At 39.1% G+C, this 16449-nt stretch overlaps 1 protein-coding gene and 1 long non-coding RNA gene across 3 annotated transcripts in view; one reads left to right on the forward strand and one right to left on the reverse strand.

Moving 5' to 3' along the window:
• LOC125263285 overlaps positions 1–16449 on the reverse strand; it is a 1003076-nt gene that overhangs the window by 346166 nt on the left and 640461 nt on the right. The gene's annotated exons all lie outside the window — the stretch shown is intronic.
• LOC125263324 lies at positions 473–2467 on the forward strand. The gene is made up of 2 exons (XR_007183803.1): positions 473–777; positions 980–2467. It is a non-coding gene; the product is annotated as an uncharacterized LOC125263324 (long non-coding RNA).

The following is a 16449-nucleotide window of genomic DNA, read 5'->3' on the forward strand; positions in this document are numbered from 1 at the left end:
TTTTTTCTACCACATCTTTTCCTTCCCTTCGCCTCTCTATTAATGTGCTTGGACACAGAGCTCTGTGAACAGCCAGCCTCTTTTGCAATGACCTTTTGTGTCTTGCCCTCCTTGTGCAAGGTGTCAATGGTCGTCTTTTGGACAACTGTCAAGTCAGCAGTCTTCCCCATGATTGTGTAGCCTACAGAACTAGACTGAGAGACCATTTAAAGGCCTTTGCAGGTGTTTTGAGTTAATTAGCTGATTAGAGTGTGGCACCAGGTGTCTTCAATATTGAACCTTTTCACAATATTCTAATTTTCTGAGATACTGAATTTGGGATTTTCCTTAGTTGTCAGTTATAACCATCAAAAATAAAAGAAATAAACATTTGAAATATATCAGTCTGTGTGTAATGAATGAATATAATATACAAGTTTCACTTTTTGAATGAACTTTTTGATGATATTCTAATTATATGACCAGCACCTGTACATTTATTAAATATCCTAATTCAACTAAGACTTAATCCTGGTTTAGGCTAAACCCTGTCTGTGAAACTGGGCCACTGTGTATGATAAGTTAATTAAATGTGTTCATGCTGTCTAAACATAATATTTAAATGCATACATTAAAGCATAATCTTTGACAACCCTAATAATAACATGTTGCAAAATAAACCGGTCTAGTTTTATTGTTAATGCATCTGTTATTGTTTTTGCAGACACAGTTCAGACTCAAGCAGAAGAGATCACTTATGCTGAACCAGCTTTCCACAAGAGAAAAGCACAGAACTCGGTAAGATTCCTAGTTCAAGTTGCTCTGCCAAAGAACATAGTTCAAGAAAAAATCAAGTAATTTATTTTTCTACATTTCATATTCATGCAAATCACTGAAGTCAGAAAGTCAAATGCTGTCACAAGAGGTCATTCTAAGAGGGTCACACTTCTCATTTTTAGAATTTTCATCTCTTTTCTTTTTCTTTTTCTTTTTTATACAGGATAATAAAGAGGAGGATCAGGTGGAGGATCAGGTGGAGAATCAGGTGGAGGATCAGGTGGAGATTCAGGTGAAGGATCAGGTGAAGGATCGGGTGGAGGATCAGGTGGAGTATGCACCGGTTGCCATAAGAAGATGATCAATCAGATCTGTCATCACTTTCATGTCCATGGCGTCATATAATCCTGCAGATAAGCTCTGCTAGTTTAAGTAGTTATTTTCAGCTCTGGCAAGAGGAGTTTTTAAGAGGAACTGTTCTTGATCTCACACTTCTTTTTTAGAACAGGGCTCCAGACTGTAACACTTGAGAGTAGTGGCAACATTTACAGATGGAGACAGTAGCAGAAGCTTGAGCTTAAAATGCAGATGTAAATTTATTTTCAATAATAAAAACTTTAACCGTAAACCTCAGAAAAAAAAAAAATGTTCATTTGTTAAATTTGTTCTCTTTGTTTGTCGCTGAACATTTGTTATTCTTCCTGGTGTCACTGGTATAGCAGAGATAAGGAAAAGTGAGGATCTTAGCAGCTTTACAAAGTTGTGTAAGGACAATAGCTCCATCCACCTATTTTTTATGTGCATTTTGGAATATCACATAAAAAAAAAATCCCTGGATGTAAACACCAAGATGGACATAAATTCTTGATGGAAACACATTTACCCAAATAAATTCCTCGATGTGCATCAAAAAAAGTTGTGAATTGCATGATGGGACGGCATAATTGGACTAACCTGTGGATGGATCTTGTTGCACAACATCTGAAATGTTTTGGTCATTTTGAAATGACTGAGCAAAGTCTGTCATCAAAGTGTTTGTTTCTGTATATTTACTTCCCAGAACTGTCTTACACAACTGTGTTCCCAAAAAACAGACATCTGCCCCTGGGAGTAAAAAAACATGGCCATGTTTATTGTGTTTCTTCTGTGCACTCTGAGATGCAAGAAATTATATACAAAAATTATAATACACACTGGTACTCATACTTAATTTTCTTAGAGATCTTTAATGCCAGTTCATCAGGAAGTGACAATTTTGTTCTTCTAGACTCAATGGATGGAAATGGATGTTTTATTTGCAAATATTTTGTGAGATATTACAATATTATGCACGAGTTAAATAAGCACTTTGGATGGAAACATGTCAACTAATGACCACCAATCAATGACTGAAACACAAGGGAATAAATACACAGATTCTTGGCTAGAACCTCCTCCTGTATTTCACCCCTGTCACTTTTCCCCATGACATTCTGATGATGATAATTAATAATAGCAATAGCTACCAAGCCTATCGCTGTGTTCATGACTAGTATGTGAATTTGTATTTAATTGCATAAAGACATCCAGTTTTTGTACAGATTTGATTGATTAGTTCTGTTTACTGCTAAAAGAATGAAACAAAATTATATGTTTTTTTCTGAATTATTGTGATGAGATTTCAGAAGCCGGATTTGTAAAATTCTTGTAAAAATAAATTTTTTTCTTGACATTTTGGGTGTATTTTTGTGGTTAAGTGTCAAATAAAAACATGCAAACTTGCTTTGATGAAGTTAATATCATTAGTAATTACTTAAAAAGTGACCAAGGTATACATATACAGGCTAGTTAACAACATAGGCTAGTTTAGCAAGACCATGTTTCTGTGCATGGATTCCAGTGTCTGTGAATTACAGCTATCCATTTACTTCTATTTTCTTTTCTGATTACTTTGACCTGTTTACATATAATTCCCCCTAGTTACTACAGTTATTGTTCATATGAAAAAATCAATTTCATTTGGCATCTTCTTCAAAGAGTGTCTGACAGACAAATATGTATACTTTACTAGAGTGTCATCAGTGTCAGAACAGAGTTCACCTTTTCAAGAACAGCCATCAATTTCATCTAAAATAAATACACATAATAAATACCTTTTAAAATCAGTTGATTAGACTCATGTGATCATATTGCTATGTATTGATTTGAACATCTAGCTAGCCTGAGTAAAATTAGTTCACTTTAAGTTAAAGAAAAATCACATTACAGAATGTACAAGTACTTCACATAAATCTACAGGGTTGTTCATGAACATAGGAGTGTGTAAGGTAACACAAAAAGACCATTTCTCATTTCGTAAAACACACACACACAAATGCATAAACATAACAGTATCTTAAAGGCTTCACAAAAGGCACAATGTTACAGGTAACAAAACATTTGTTACATGAAAGTTACAAAAAAAAAAAAAAAAAAATGCCCTAGATACTGCCCCCACAGTTCCGAGTCTTTCCGAAAACAGCCGAGTGCCTGGAGGCGTGTCGTGGGAGAAGCTAAAGGGTGACTGGCACGCACAGCTTTTGGGTAGAGAAATAACTAAACAACTGTATTTAAACACACAATACACCATCACATTATCCCTGGATAACTTTTGAATCACTATAATGACTATAGTAGGAGTGTAAATCGGACAGTTCATCACGATTTGATACAATATCGATTCTCATAGCCAGCGATACGATATTTTCCGATACCTCAAACAAGTTCTGCGATGCGATACGATTCGATGCAGGGGTATAACAATGTTTTGATATTATGTGCCTATTTTACACTACCAGTGACTTTAAATATATTAACACTTCAGGCATTATTTTAAGGTCTCCCTAAATATAATGGTGTAAATGTTTTATCTGTAGCCTTTATAGACATGAAACATTAAATTGTTTTGCTGTTCTCTCTTAGTCACACACAAGATCCTCAACCTCCAGCACATGTACTTCATTCTTTGTCTGACCATAAAGAGAGAGCAATGCAAAACCAGCAAGCAAGGGCCAGCAACAGATTTAGCTTGGATGTTATGGCAAACAGGTATGTATGTGTAACCCTTATTTTCTGCTGTGAACACTCCGGTCTCTTCGGCGTGGATAACATAAATAAAACACAGGTTACAATGGTGATAATTCACGTTTCTTTAATCAGAATCAGAAGTATTTGTATAACATGAACAGCTGCCTAACACGCTCCCTTAAAGGGGCCAAGGCACAAGACAACTTTTCATCTAATATATATATGTGTATATATATATATATATATATATATATATATATATATATATATATATATATATATAAACTCTGCATAAGACATTTGAAAATACATGAAAACATTACTAAATCAATTATTAATGTCTTCACATCCACATCAAAATTTCTTTCTTTTCCCTTTTTAAATAAAACCATGAATTAACCAACTAAAATAAATAATGAATTAAACTAAAAAATAAATTAAAATAACGAATTAAACTAATTAAATAATGAATTTAAAGGTGCTAAAGAGGATCTTTTCGTCGACTGAGAATCCAAAGACTGTTACTGAGTTTTTGAAATGAGCGCATGCGTAAGAACAACCCCCTCCTTCACAGCTCACTTCGAAGGAACGCCTCCCAAAACTCGATGATCGCACAAACGATTGGCTGATGTTTTTAAGGCCCTACCTCGTGTACAGATGATGTATATTAATATTATTCCTTTCAGTGCACCTAATAAATAGTCTTTTATCAGTTAGTAAAGACAGTTTCAAGTAATATTGCAAAAATGTATAAAACAAAAGCGACTTTGTCGCTAGATTTAGCGATTTTTCAGACCCCTTTAGCGACTATTTTTCAAAAAAGCGCCTAGCGACAAATCTAGCGACTTTTTGGACAAACCTCTCTCGGCGTTTTCTCTGTTCAGTGAGTGGCTGAGAGAAGCAGCAGCACGAGTTCACAGCATCTGACAGACGTGAATGAGCGAGCTACACACGAGCACACAGTGTTGCCACGGACTAAAGACTATTTCTGATTCTCCTTTGTTTTATATTTAAAGAATTATATTATGTGAATTAATGTAATTTACAAATATATAAAAATGTCATTCATTATATCATACTCGTTCTGTTGCCAGACAAAAAAAAAATAAAATGTATATAGGCTATATATAAATTATATTATATATAGGAAATGAGAACAGCTTTATTTGACATTCGGCTATATTATATTATATTGTATTAAAATACAGTATGTGAGCACGGATTAGGAGAGAAAACACTTTAGGCAGGCAGAATACAGCTGACGTGATGACGTCATAAATATGCTAATTTACGCATTTTTGGGCAGGCTTTAGCTACTTTCCTTTGAAAATAGTTGGCAACAGTGTATGTAATTACCTTCCATCATTTTACTAGTCTCAAGTTGTAGCCCGTAATGTTGTCGTGTTTAATCAGATTGTCCATGACACCCTGGAAAAACATAGTCCAGTGATGAGAAAGAAGACTACGATAAGACAGACTTGTGCTCTTCCATAGGTTAAAATACTGCTGCAATGTAATTTTGAACTTTGAAATTATGATTGTCGTTGTAAATACCATAACACAGTGCTTTTCAATCGTGGTCCTGGGGAGCCACAGTCCAAGTCATGGAACTCCCTGAAGAATGAGCTTATGATCTGAATCAGGTGTTAAATAAGGACATAAAAATGTGCCGAGTGCAGATTTAGGAGTTAACTTACCTGAAATCTAATTTGTACTCGCCCTCATGACATTCCTAACCCTTAAGACTTTTGATCATCTTCAAAACACAAATGTAGATATTTTAATGACATCTGAGATATTTGTCCCTTCATTGACAGTATACAAATACCATTGTGATGCTTCAAAAAGTTCATAAAGAAATCATAAAACTAATCCATATGAATTGTTGTTTATTCTGTATTTTCTGAAGAGGCTTGTATTATTTAATGAACATATTTAACTTTTTCTTTTTATGTACATATAAACATTTATGAACGCAAGCAGAAGAACCAGTGAGGTTCATTCTCGTGTTATGCAGCATTGTTTGAGCCACCACAATAACTATTTGTGCTGATCACTGTGAATAAAAACCTAAAGTCAATCTGTTCATCATATAAGGTGGCTGCTGTGTCTCTTCAGAAAATTTGGATTAAACTGCTAAAATTCATGGAATCGTTTTACAATATCTTTATGAACTTTCTGAAGCATCAAAGTGGTAGCTGTGTGGTGTCTGTAGATGGACAAATCTTTGTTTTAATGCAAGTATATTTATTTGTAGGCTATTTCAAAGATGAACAAAAGTCTTACGGGAATGGGTGTGAGTAAATGACTATTTTTATTTTGGGTGAACAATCCCTTTAAAGCACAATTCTCATCTCATCTATACTAGTACTGGGTTTTATGCATTTATCTTTACTTTTTTTTTCAGTCTCTTTTCTTTGTTTAATGTCATTATTTGTTTTTGCTGTTGACAGTCCTGCACCTGCACCAGTATTGAAGGCCATCTCAGTCGGAGGGAGGACCACCAGCCATTTCCTACTGGTAGGAAAAAATTGTGCTGTGACACAAGATCTCCTGAAAAAAGAGAACAAATTCATAGAAGTTAAAACAAACATTTAGGATTAATTATTGAGTTACACAAACACAAAAATTAAGTTTTTCCCTCTGATATTTGCTTAATGTAAAGATCCCTGTTCTTCATTCTGAAGTGAAACAACACAAGATCTCTTAAATATGTGAATTTAAAATTGGTGTTTCTATGTGATGATTTCTGAATGAAACCTACACATACATTCACACAGAAAACACAAACAGATACACACCACCTAAGGTCCTGATATACTCATGAAGTTACTTTTTCCTTCATTTCAAGGCTAATATATTAATATACGATATACTGCATGCAATCATCCAGACGCCGTCTGCACTGCTGAGAGTGGAGTTTAGATGAATATGTAAATATGTGCTGCACGCTTTCCTCTCAATAAAAAAACAATAAAAGGCTTTGATATTTCACAAAATCTTAAATGTATTAAATAAATTAACGGTTTTGAATTCTTTCAATACCACAGAAATAATAGGTTGCTGATTACTAAATTTACATCAATGAATATGAAACTTAACAAATATAATCACCAAATTATTAATATATGCCTCATTTTCCAGACTCTTTTCATAAATGAAAAAAAAAAACAAAAAAACAAACAAACAAACAAATATGACATGTTCATATAACAAATGAAAATTGCATATCAATTTGTCATTAATAATTTAGAAACCTCCCACCGTAAACTCCTTGAATAATGACAATGCCAAAAAATATGAGGTACAGTTTCTGACTGCATTAAACAAACATTAGCAATATACATCTATGTCTTTGTTAAACTTGGATAGAAAATGTTTAGCAGGGTAACGTTTATGTAATATCTTGAATGAAATTTCCTTGACTTTATTTGTAATAATATATTTATTAGGTAACAGCCAGACAATTAATAGTTAGGAAACCTTGACCAATAGGAAATGACGTGGTTTACGTGCTACTTCCTTTTGAAATAGGGAATGTATAGCCTTATTATTTTTGCTTGTCGAAAAACAAACTTTACCACAGAAAGTATCAGCTGATGCAATAAAGATACATGAGTATGAAATACCTCTACATAAAGAAACAGCACCCTGAAGAAATAGCGCCAATTACAGAGGCAAATTCTTTAGGGGATACATCATAAGACATTAAATAACCCTTGATAATTCAACAACTGTCTAACCAAAAGGATGCCCTTGTCAAACCAAATGTTTCAAAAATATACTCTTATGCTTATACAAAATATTACAATTATTACAGATTTTAACCCTTAAATGCATACCTCGGGTCTTTAGTGACCCGGGACGTCATTCACTACCCTCCTCCTCGTTCATTTTTTAAAGTTAGACATCAACCTTCTTGGTATTCCTCAATCAATTCATTATAATAGAATATAACAAGAAAAAAATCATAAAATTATAAAAGAATGCCTATTTTTGTATTCATTTTTTGTAAAAATTGTATAGGGTCGCAAACGACCCGAGGTGTGTATGAGTGTACATATATTTTTTTCTGCACAACAATAATTGAATCTTAGATGACGGAATAAGTGCAATTCACCTTTATTCCACAAGGTGGCAATGTCTGATACACAATGCTGAAGTGACGACTCGTTCAGACAGAAAACAAAAGTAATAAGGAAAACATGAAATGGTCTCAGCGATTTACTGCAGAGCAAGTACTGAACGCAATCAAATATGACTATAATTGTCGAAACAGTCATGGCATTCTAAGGGTTAATGAATGCTGTTAGTGAAATCCAAACAAACTTTGATTTTGGCCTGATTTTGTTTGAAATAATGTCACACCAAGTTCTGTTTTAGAAATTATATGCAGGCCTTTAACAGTTCTACAGTTGTCAGTCTGCTGTAAATCGTGACCTATTTATTTATTTTTAAATTTTTTTTATTTTTTATTTTTTGCAGATAGATTTAGTGCACAGAGTATCTGTCACTAGAGACAGTGACTCCGATGGTTCCCATAAAACATCTGGCCATCAAATGGAGCCGTCTCCCAAGCTGACTCAAAACTCGCATACACACTACACTTCCCATAATCCCGTGCCTTGGACTGATTACCGCTACAGCTGATACCCATTACCTGCGTTCACGTCACATAGTAAAGACTCGGAATCTTGAGATACACAACCACGTATATCGCGATATTCGGAGCTGTTTTATTTTTTTTATTTATTCATGTTTTTTTAAATTATTGTTTTCAAACTTCCCAACCATTATGCGCTCCACACTCCTATCCAGTAGGTGGCGGGAATGCACCATTTAAGTTGGTCTGCCAACCGCCATTAACTCCAGAAGAAGAAGAAGAAGAAGTATATCGCAAAGTCTTGTTTTGCCTTTGACCCTTGCCTGGTACTCTGTTCTGTAAGTGATATCTGCCTGTCTTGACCTCTAGCCTGTTATCTGACCATGATACTGCCTGTCCCTGCTATACCTGTCTGCTCCTGTTTGACCCTGCCTGTACGACTACTCTCTTTTAATAAAAGCATGCAAATGGATCCCAGCCTAAATGATGATTCGTTACAGTATCTCACCTGACAATCCTTGCATGTTTTCCCAGTTCCTGTTTGAAAACACAAACACTTATTTTGGTCAATTAGGAAACTAATACATACTGTAACATATTTCTAAAGATTCTTTTTGCACAATAAATCTCATATTTATATTTTGTATAATCAGCTGTGTGTTATACTTGCCATTTTATCTTGTTGGTGTGGCAATATTTAATCACAGCAGAAGCTGCTAGTCACAAACAGCAGAACAACAACAACAACAGCACTTATTCCTGCTGCAGCAGCTGAAGACGAACCGTGAATCTGGAACAGATGAAGACACAGAGTCATTATTAATAGAAATCATCTGATAATTAATTTTACCAATACTGTTGATTGATATTTACACCTTTATATTTTCAGCAGAAAGTTGCATGATATTGATTCAACTTGTAAATTGCGCCATCTGGATGTGTTTTTGAGCAACAGCAGCTTAAACAGCATCATCACTGTGAGCTCAACACAAAACAATGTTCACAGAGAAACTGACTGATATCATGCACTTTTCTTGTTTTTAACAACAGACTTCAAAATTGTAAGTCTGTTTTGAACATGATAGAGATGATCTCAATTATTTTTTTAATGTTGAGTCAAAGCTCACTTTTTCAAACAGGCCACAATGAAAATTTACTGGGTCGATTTAAATTTAATGAATGTTTGGTCTCACTTTATATTAGGATGGCCTTAACTACTATGTACTTACATAAAAAAATAAGTACAATGTACTTATTGAGTTCATACTGAATTGCAAAACACTTTAGCTGCTACTGAGGTGGGACTCGGGTAAGGTTAGGGAAAGCTTTGGTGGTATGGGTAGGGGTAAGGTGTAAGGGATGGGTCAACAGTGTAATTATAAATGTAATTACAGAAATTAATTACAGATGTAATTACATGCACATGTTTTTAAAATATAAGTACTTACATGGTACACAAACATGTACACAATAAGTGCATAATCTAATATTTACTGAAAGTCTAAGTACATAGTAGTTAAGGCAACTTAATATAAAGTGGGACCGAATGTTTTTCTAAAACTGCTCAAAGGAAAATGCATTTAATGACTAAATGTGACAGAAACACTGAAGCTCCTAATGATGCTGAATCTGCTGTTGTTGATCTTTAGTGTATATTCTCCAGAGTCAGTGTTTCTGGTGTTTGTGATGGTCAGAGATCCAGAGTGATTCACTTTAAGTCTGTCTCTGAATCTCTCTTTACACTGAACATCTGTACAAATCTTACTCTGATCTCCAGTGAAATTTCAAAAATTTTTCAACATTAATTGCAAGTGTAAACGTGATGTTGATTCAATGCAGTTAATGTTGATACATTAACACTGATTTAACATTGTTTCAATGGTGGCTTGCTATCTGGGATATAACATGAAAACTGCATATGAAGAAGATAAAACATGCTCTCTTTACTTTCAGTCTGAAAAGCAACATTTATTCACATTTTGTGTTGTAAATATATTTTACATCTAATCTTTTACACTTTGTATTCGTGATGAACTAAAAAAAAACACTGAGTATGAAATAAAAGATTCAGATGATTAGAAAAGATGAACAGAGATGATATGATGAGAAACGGTCAATCATGTGTTCCAGAGCAAATCCAACTGTCAAAACCGAAAACCAATGGAAAAATTAAACATTTTAAAGTTTAAACCATACTGATTACAATTTATATTTAAATCTACAAATATCACTTTAACAGTAAATGTATTTTGAAAAATTATCTTTATACTGTATGTGAATTAATATACAGGTAAAGAGAAAAAATACTTCTGAATGTCACTAGAAAAAATACACATTAATGATGTGATTTAAATGTACAAGACATGGTTTTAAACAAAATGACTCACCATGAACAGAAACACTGAAGATCTTATCATCGTCGCTGTTGCTTCTTGTAACGATCACCGTCTGTTCCTGTCACTCCCCGGACTACATCTCCCATCATCCTCTCTGCCACTCACCTGCACACACTTCACACTAATCACTAATCACCACACCCAGCTGCAGCTCATTATCAGGACTATATAAGACTCTCACACACACCACCCATTTGCGAAGTCTTGATTCACCCTGTGACAATTCCGAGCGTTATTTCCCTGTCTGCCTGTCTGTTATCGTTCCTGCCTGTTTCTTGTTTTTGACCCGTTGCTGCCTGTCCTGATCTTTGCCTGTCCCTTGACTACGACTCTGCCTGTTCCTCACTGTTCCTGTTTGTTCCTGTTTTGACCCTGCCTGTACGACCACTCTCACTTCTAATAAATGCTGCACTTGGATCTCCCGCCTGAGTCTCCATTCGTAACAGAAGACTTCGCCAACTACGATCCAGCAGCTTCTACAAGCGTTTCCAGCCTCAGAATGGACCCAGCTATATGTCTCATCCACCTTCGTCAAGGTAATAGTTCCCTGGAGGACCACATTCAGAGTTTCTGGATATTGCCCATTATGCAGACTGGCCTGACTGTGTTCTTATAGACTTTTTTGCGATGGCATAAACCAACCCCTTCAGAGTAAACTGAGACAAGAGGGACCACGTTCCTCACTTACTTGTTTTATGGACTATGCATTGTTGACTGTTGGCTCTCCGTTTACTGTGGGTGTCGCGGAGGATTCCGACACCACAGAGAATCACGTAATGGCTGCCGCTCAGGAAAGCATTCACAAAATGGCGGCCACCATCACAACAACACCAGTCTACGCCTTCGCTGATCGCCCAGAGCAACGTCACGCCTTCGCTGATCGCCCAGAGCAACGTCACGTCTCCGCTGATCGCCCAGAGTCACGTCACGTCTCCGCTGATCGCCCAGAGTCACGTCACGTCTCCGCTGATCGCCCAGAGTCACGTCACGTCTCCGCTGATCGCCCAGAGTCACGTCACGTCTCCGCTGATCGCCCAGAGTCACGTCACGTCTCAGCTGACCGTTCAGTGTCACGTCACGTCTCTGGATCTATCCAAGGGCGCAGAGGACTATGTTCCAGTGTGGCTGATCCTCCGCTGACTTCAGCACGAGTGGCTGGCATTCCCAAGCCTCTGCCGGCCGCTTCGCTCTCACGCCCGGTGGCCGCTTCGCACCCAAGCCAGCCGGCCGCTTCGCTCTCAGGCCCTCCGGCCGCTTCGCTCTCAGGCCCGCCGGCCGCTTCGCTCTCAGGCCCGCCGGCCGCTACGCTCTCAGGCCCGCCGGCCGCTTCGCTCTCAAGTTCGCCTATTGCAACGCTCTCAAGTTCGCCTATTGCAACGCTCTCAAGTTCGCCGGTTGCAACGCACTCAAGCTCACCAGTTGCCATGGACTCAAGCGCCCTGGACGCGATGGACAGATGGCTGCTTTGCAGTGCCTACGGGCAAGATGGCCGCCCCTTCGGTGCTCACGGAGGTAGGGGGCGTTCCAGCCATGGAGTCCACTCCAGAACCCGCTTCAGCCAGTGAGTCTGCTCCAGAAACCGCTCCAGTCGGTGAACCATTGCCTCATCCTCGGAAGAGGAGGAGGAGGAGGAAGAGGGCTCCATCTGTTCTTCCCCCTCTTACGTCCAAGCGTCTTGTCCTGCCGTCGCCACCCGAGCTCCTCGCTCTGCCAGCACCACCCAAGCTCCTCGCTCTGCCTGCGCCACCCGAGCTCCTTGCGCTGCCAGCGCCACCCGAGCTTCCAGCCCTGCCAACGCCACCCGAGCTTCCAGCCCTGCCAACGCCACCCAGGCTTCCAGCCCTGCCAGCGCCACTCAGGCGTCTTGCCCTGCCGGCTTCACCCACACGCCTGGCCCTGCCGGCGCCACATGAACTCCTTGCCCACGAACCTGCGACGGGCCCCGCTAAAATCCCCAAGAACTTTTTGGGGGGGGCAGTGTGCCTGAGGGTGGGGAGCTTGTGGGTGGGGACCCTGCCCGGCCACTGCCTGCCCGGCCACTGCCGTCATCGGCCTTTGTACCGTCATGGCCACCCATGGACTGGGGTCCACTATGGACATTTATTGACTCTGACCCGCCGTGGTCATCTATGGACTCTGTCCCGCAGTGGCTGCCCGAGCCACCTGACCTGCCGTGGCCGCCTGAGCCACCTGACCTGCAATGGCCGCCCAAGCCACCTGACCTGCCGTGGCCGCCCAAGCCACCTGACCTGCCGTGGCCGCCCGAGCCACCTGACCTGCCGTGGCCGCCCGAGCCACCTGACCTGCCGTGGCCGCCCGAGCCACCTGACCTGCCGTGGTCGCCTGAGCCACCTGACCGCCGTGGCTGGCCGAGCCACCTGACCCGCCGTGGCTGCCCAAAGCCCCGGACCCGCCGTGGCTGCCGAGGCTCCTGACCCGCCGTGGCTGCCCGAGGCTCCTGACCGCCGTGGCTGCCCGAGGCTCCTGACCCGCCGTGGCTGCCCGAGGCACCTGACCCGCCGTGGCTGCCTGAGTCCCTGGGGCTGCATTGGAGATTCTGTCCCCATCTGCCGTTAGATCTCCAATGCACCCACCCCCCCTCCCTAGCTGTTCCTTTTACGGCGCGAGGACGCGCCTTCCGGGAGGGGGCGTTATGTAACGATCACCGTCTGTTCCTGTCACTCCCCGGACTACATCTCCCATCATCCTCTCTGCCACTCACCTGCACACACTTCACACTAATCACTAATCACCACACCCAGCTGCAGCTCATTATCAGGACTATATAAGACTCTCACACACACCACCCATTTGCGAAGTCTTGATTCACCCTGTGACAATTCGAGCGTTATTTCCCTGTCTGCCTGTCTGTTATCGTTCCTGCCTGTTTCTTGTTTTTGACCCGTTGCTGCCTGTCCTGATCTTTGCCTGTCCCTTGACTACGACTCTGCCTGTTCCTCACTGTTCCTGTTTGTTCCTGTTTTGACCCTGCCTGTACGACCACTCTCACTTCTAATAAATGCTGCACTTGGATCTCCCGCCTGAGTCTCCATTCGTAACACTTCTGATGATCTTCAGTTTATATTGTCCAGAGTCTGTGTCTGTGATGTTCATGATGGTCAGAGATCCAGTCTGATGATCCAGCTTCAGTCTGTCTCTGAATCTCTCAGTACCTTCATTACACTGAACATCTGTACAGATCTTACTCTGATTTCTATTTATTTGAGCGAGGCGAGTGTCATTAAAATACCATTTAATTCTGTCTTGTTGGTTTGTTTGAACACCAGTGTGTAGAGTGACTGAATCTCCCTCCATCACTGACACTGACACTTCTTCTCTATCAACACCAGACACACCTGAAGAAAAAATGAACAGTTCATTAAGAGCTAAATAACATCAATAACATCATAAAACAGGAATCATAAAGATTGTGAAAAGACAAAAATGCCTGGATTCATAATATACATGCAAACAAACAGCAGAAGAACATCAGTGATTTCCAGCAGAGGTGCTCAATCCTGTTCCTGGAGATCGACCTGCAGAGTTCAGATCCAACCCTGATCAAACACTCCTGTCTGTAATTATCATGTGCTCCTGAAGATCTGAATTAGCTGCTTCAGTTGTGTTGGATCAGTGTTTGAGCTAAACAAGAAGTTAGATTTCCAGGAACAGAATTGAGCTCTACAGCATGAGATCCAGCAGTGACAATCTGAAGAATTTCAAAAACACATTAGTGCATAGAAAGCTCACTACACAATGTCCTCATTTAGACACAGAGACGTCACAAATCAGCATATGACTCTTAAAAATGATGACAATCAACAAAATAGTCAGATAAACACTGAACATCACGAAACAGGCAACTAAAATCACAACAAAACAACAGCAAAAAAAGCAAATAGCAAGAATTAAAAAAAACAAAAACAAAAAACAGACAATTCAGATGTATGATTAATTCATGCCTACAATGCATGCTGGGAGCTTCAAATTGATGCTTCGTTTCCTCGCTCCTCCATCCTCCAGCCTGTGACCTGTAAACCAATCAAAGTTAGCCATCTTGAAGGACATGTCAATTCTCTAATGTGAGGAAGCTTCCAGAAGATGAGTGAGGACACACAGGTGTATCCTGTACAGAAGTCTTTCTCGTCAAGAAACCTAATGCACGTCTAAAATAACCTCATCCTTCACATCTGTCACAACCATTTTAATTTATGCTTTGCCTTTGCAGTTTAAACAAACCACACATCTCAAAATATTTCAACAGGGCATCTTGCCCTAATTTTAATTTCTTAAATAACTAAACTTCAACAATATAAGGACAGATCCTTTGAGCACGGCTGATAATGTGAAGTGACACTTATTTCAATGTGCAAATAAGATTTCCTTGGATCCTCTGATCTCATTTTCTTCCCTCACATCCTACAGGGTGGAGTTGAGGCGCAAGGAAAGGAAACAAGGATGAAATGGGAAAAACCCAATGAGTGGTACCCATCATGCACTGCATCATTTACATCATTGTTGAGATTCATAAACTTACTGTTGATGTGTGTGTGTGTGTGTGTGTGTGTGTGTGTGTGTCTGAATGATTGGTGGGATGTCTGCAAGCCTACATGTCTAACAGAGGTCAAGTAAAAACACACACTGCAAAATACAAATGATAAACGCGTTTTTGTTGAATGTAAATTGATTAGATAAGAGAGACAATAACATAAGATTAAATGTCTTACCATGACTGATTAAATGCCAGAGCAGAAAAGACAATACTAAGTAGAAGCTTCCAGACTTTTTCTAATAAAATCATTGCAGCAATTGATACACAATAGCCCTCTGGTCTTTCTATGCATTAGCGTCGTCGAAAGAGAAAGTACTGCGCGATGACGCAGTGACGCTTCGTCACGTTCTTTAACGCTTTGACGAATAAAACCATCTACATGTCAACTTTTTTTTTTATTTATTTTTATTTTTTATTTTTTTTATCACAAACACTTGCATTCAATTATAAAATAATTCGTTGATGGAAAGAGAGAAATGTCCAGGTAAATTAAAGATTAATTTTCAAATTAATTTAAAGATTTATTTTCACGCCTTTTTTTTTTTTTTTTTTTTTTAACAACAAATATGAATGTCTGATTCATAAAAGTGTTCATTCTTGCTGCTTCACGCGGTTGTTTCACTAGAAAAGTGAAAGTAACTGGGAACCTCCTGTAGCTATAAGGAATGTAGCGTGATGTGGACAACAATCTGTTTGTAAAATATATATAAATGGGCCTATTTCTATCACCATGTCCTGCTACTTTTACCAATGACCGAAATAAGCGCAGTAAAGATTGCAAAATATTATGTGAAAGTGTTACATGTCTACTGTTGTTTCCCTCAGTTTTCCCCATTCTGTTTAATTAGTCATTTCATTCACCTGTGTCCAGTTAATTATCTTGTTAAATTCCAACCCTGTGTTCTTCATTCCTTGTCTATTCTCGTTGATGTTTAGTTGTGTATATTGAGCTTCCTGCCTGTTTCTATTATTAAATACTACTCCTTGTATTCACCTTCATCCTTGTGCCTGCTTATACACACGTGCACGTAACAGAGCATTACTATGAATTAAACAAAAAACGGTTTGCACGTAGTTTATAATTTAATAACGGTCTA

Source organism: Megalobrama amblycephala, linkage group LG2 (genome assembly GCF_018812025.1).
Source record: "Megalobrama amblycephala isolate DHTTF-2021 linkage group LG2, ASM1881202v1, whole genome shotgun sequence".
Classification (NCBI taxonomy): Eukaryota; Metazoa; Chordata; class Actinopteri; order Cypriniformes; family Xenocyprididae; genus Megalobrama; species Megalobrama amblycephala.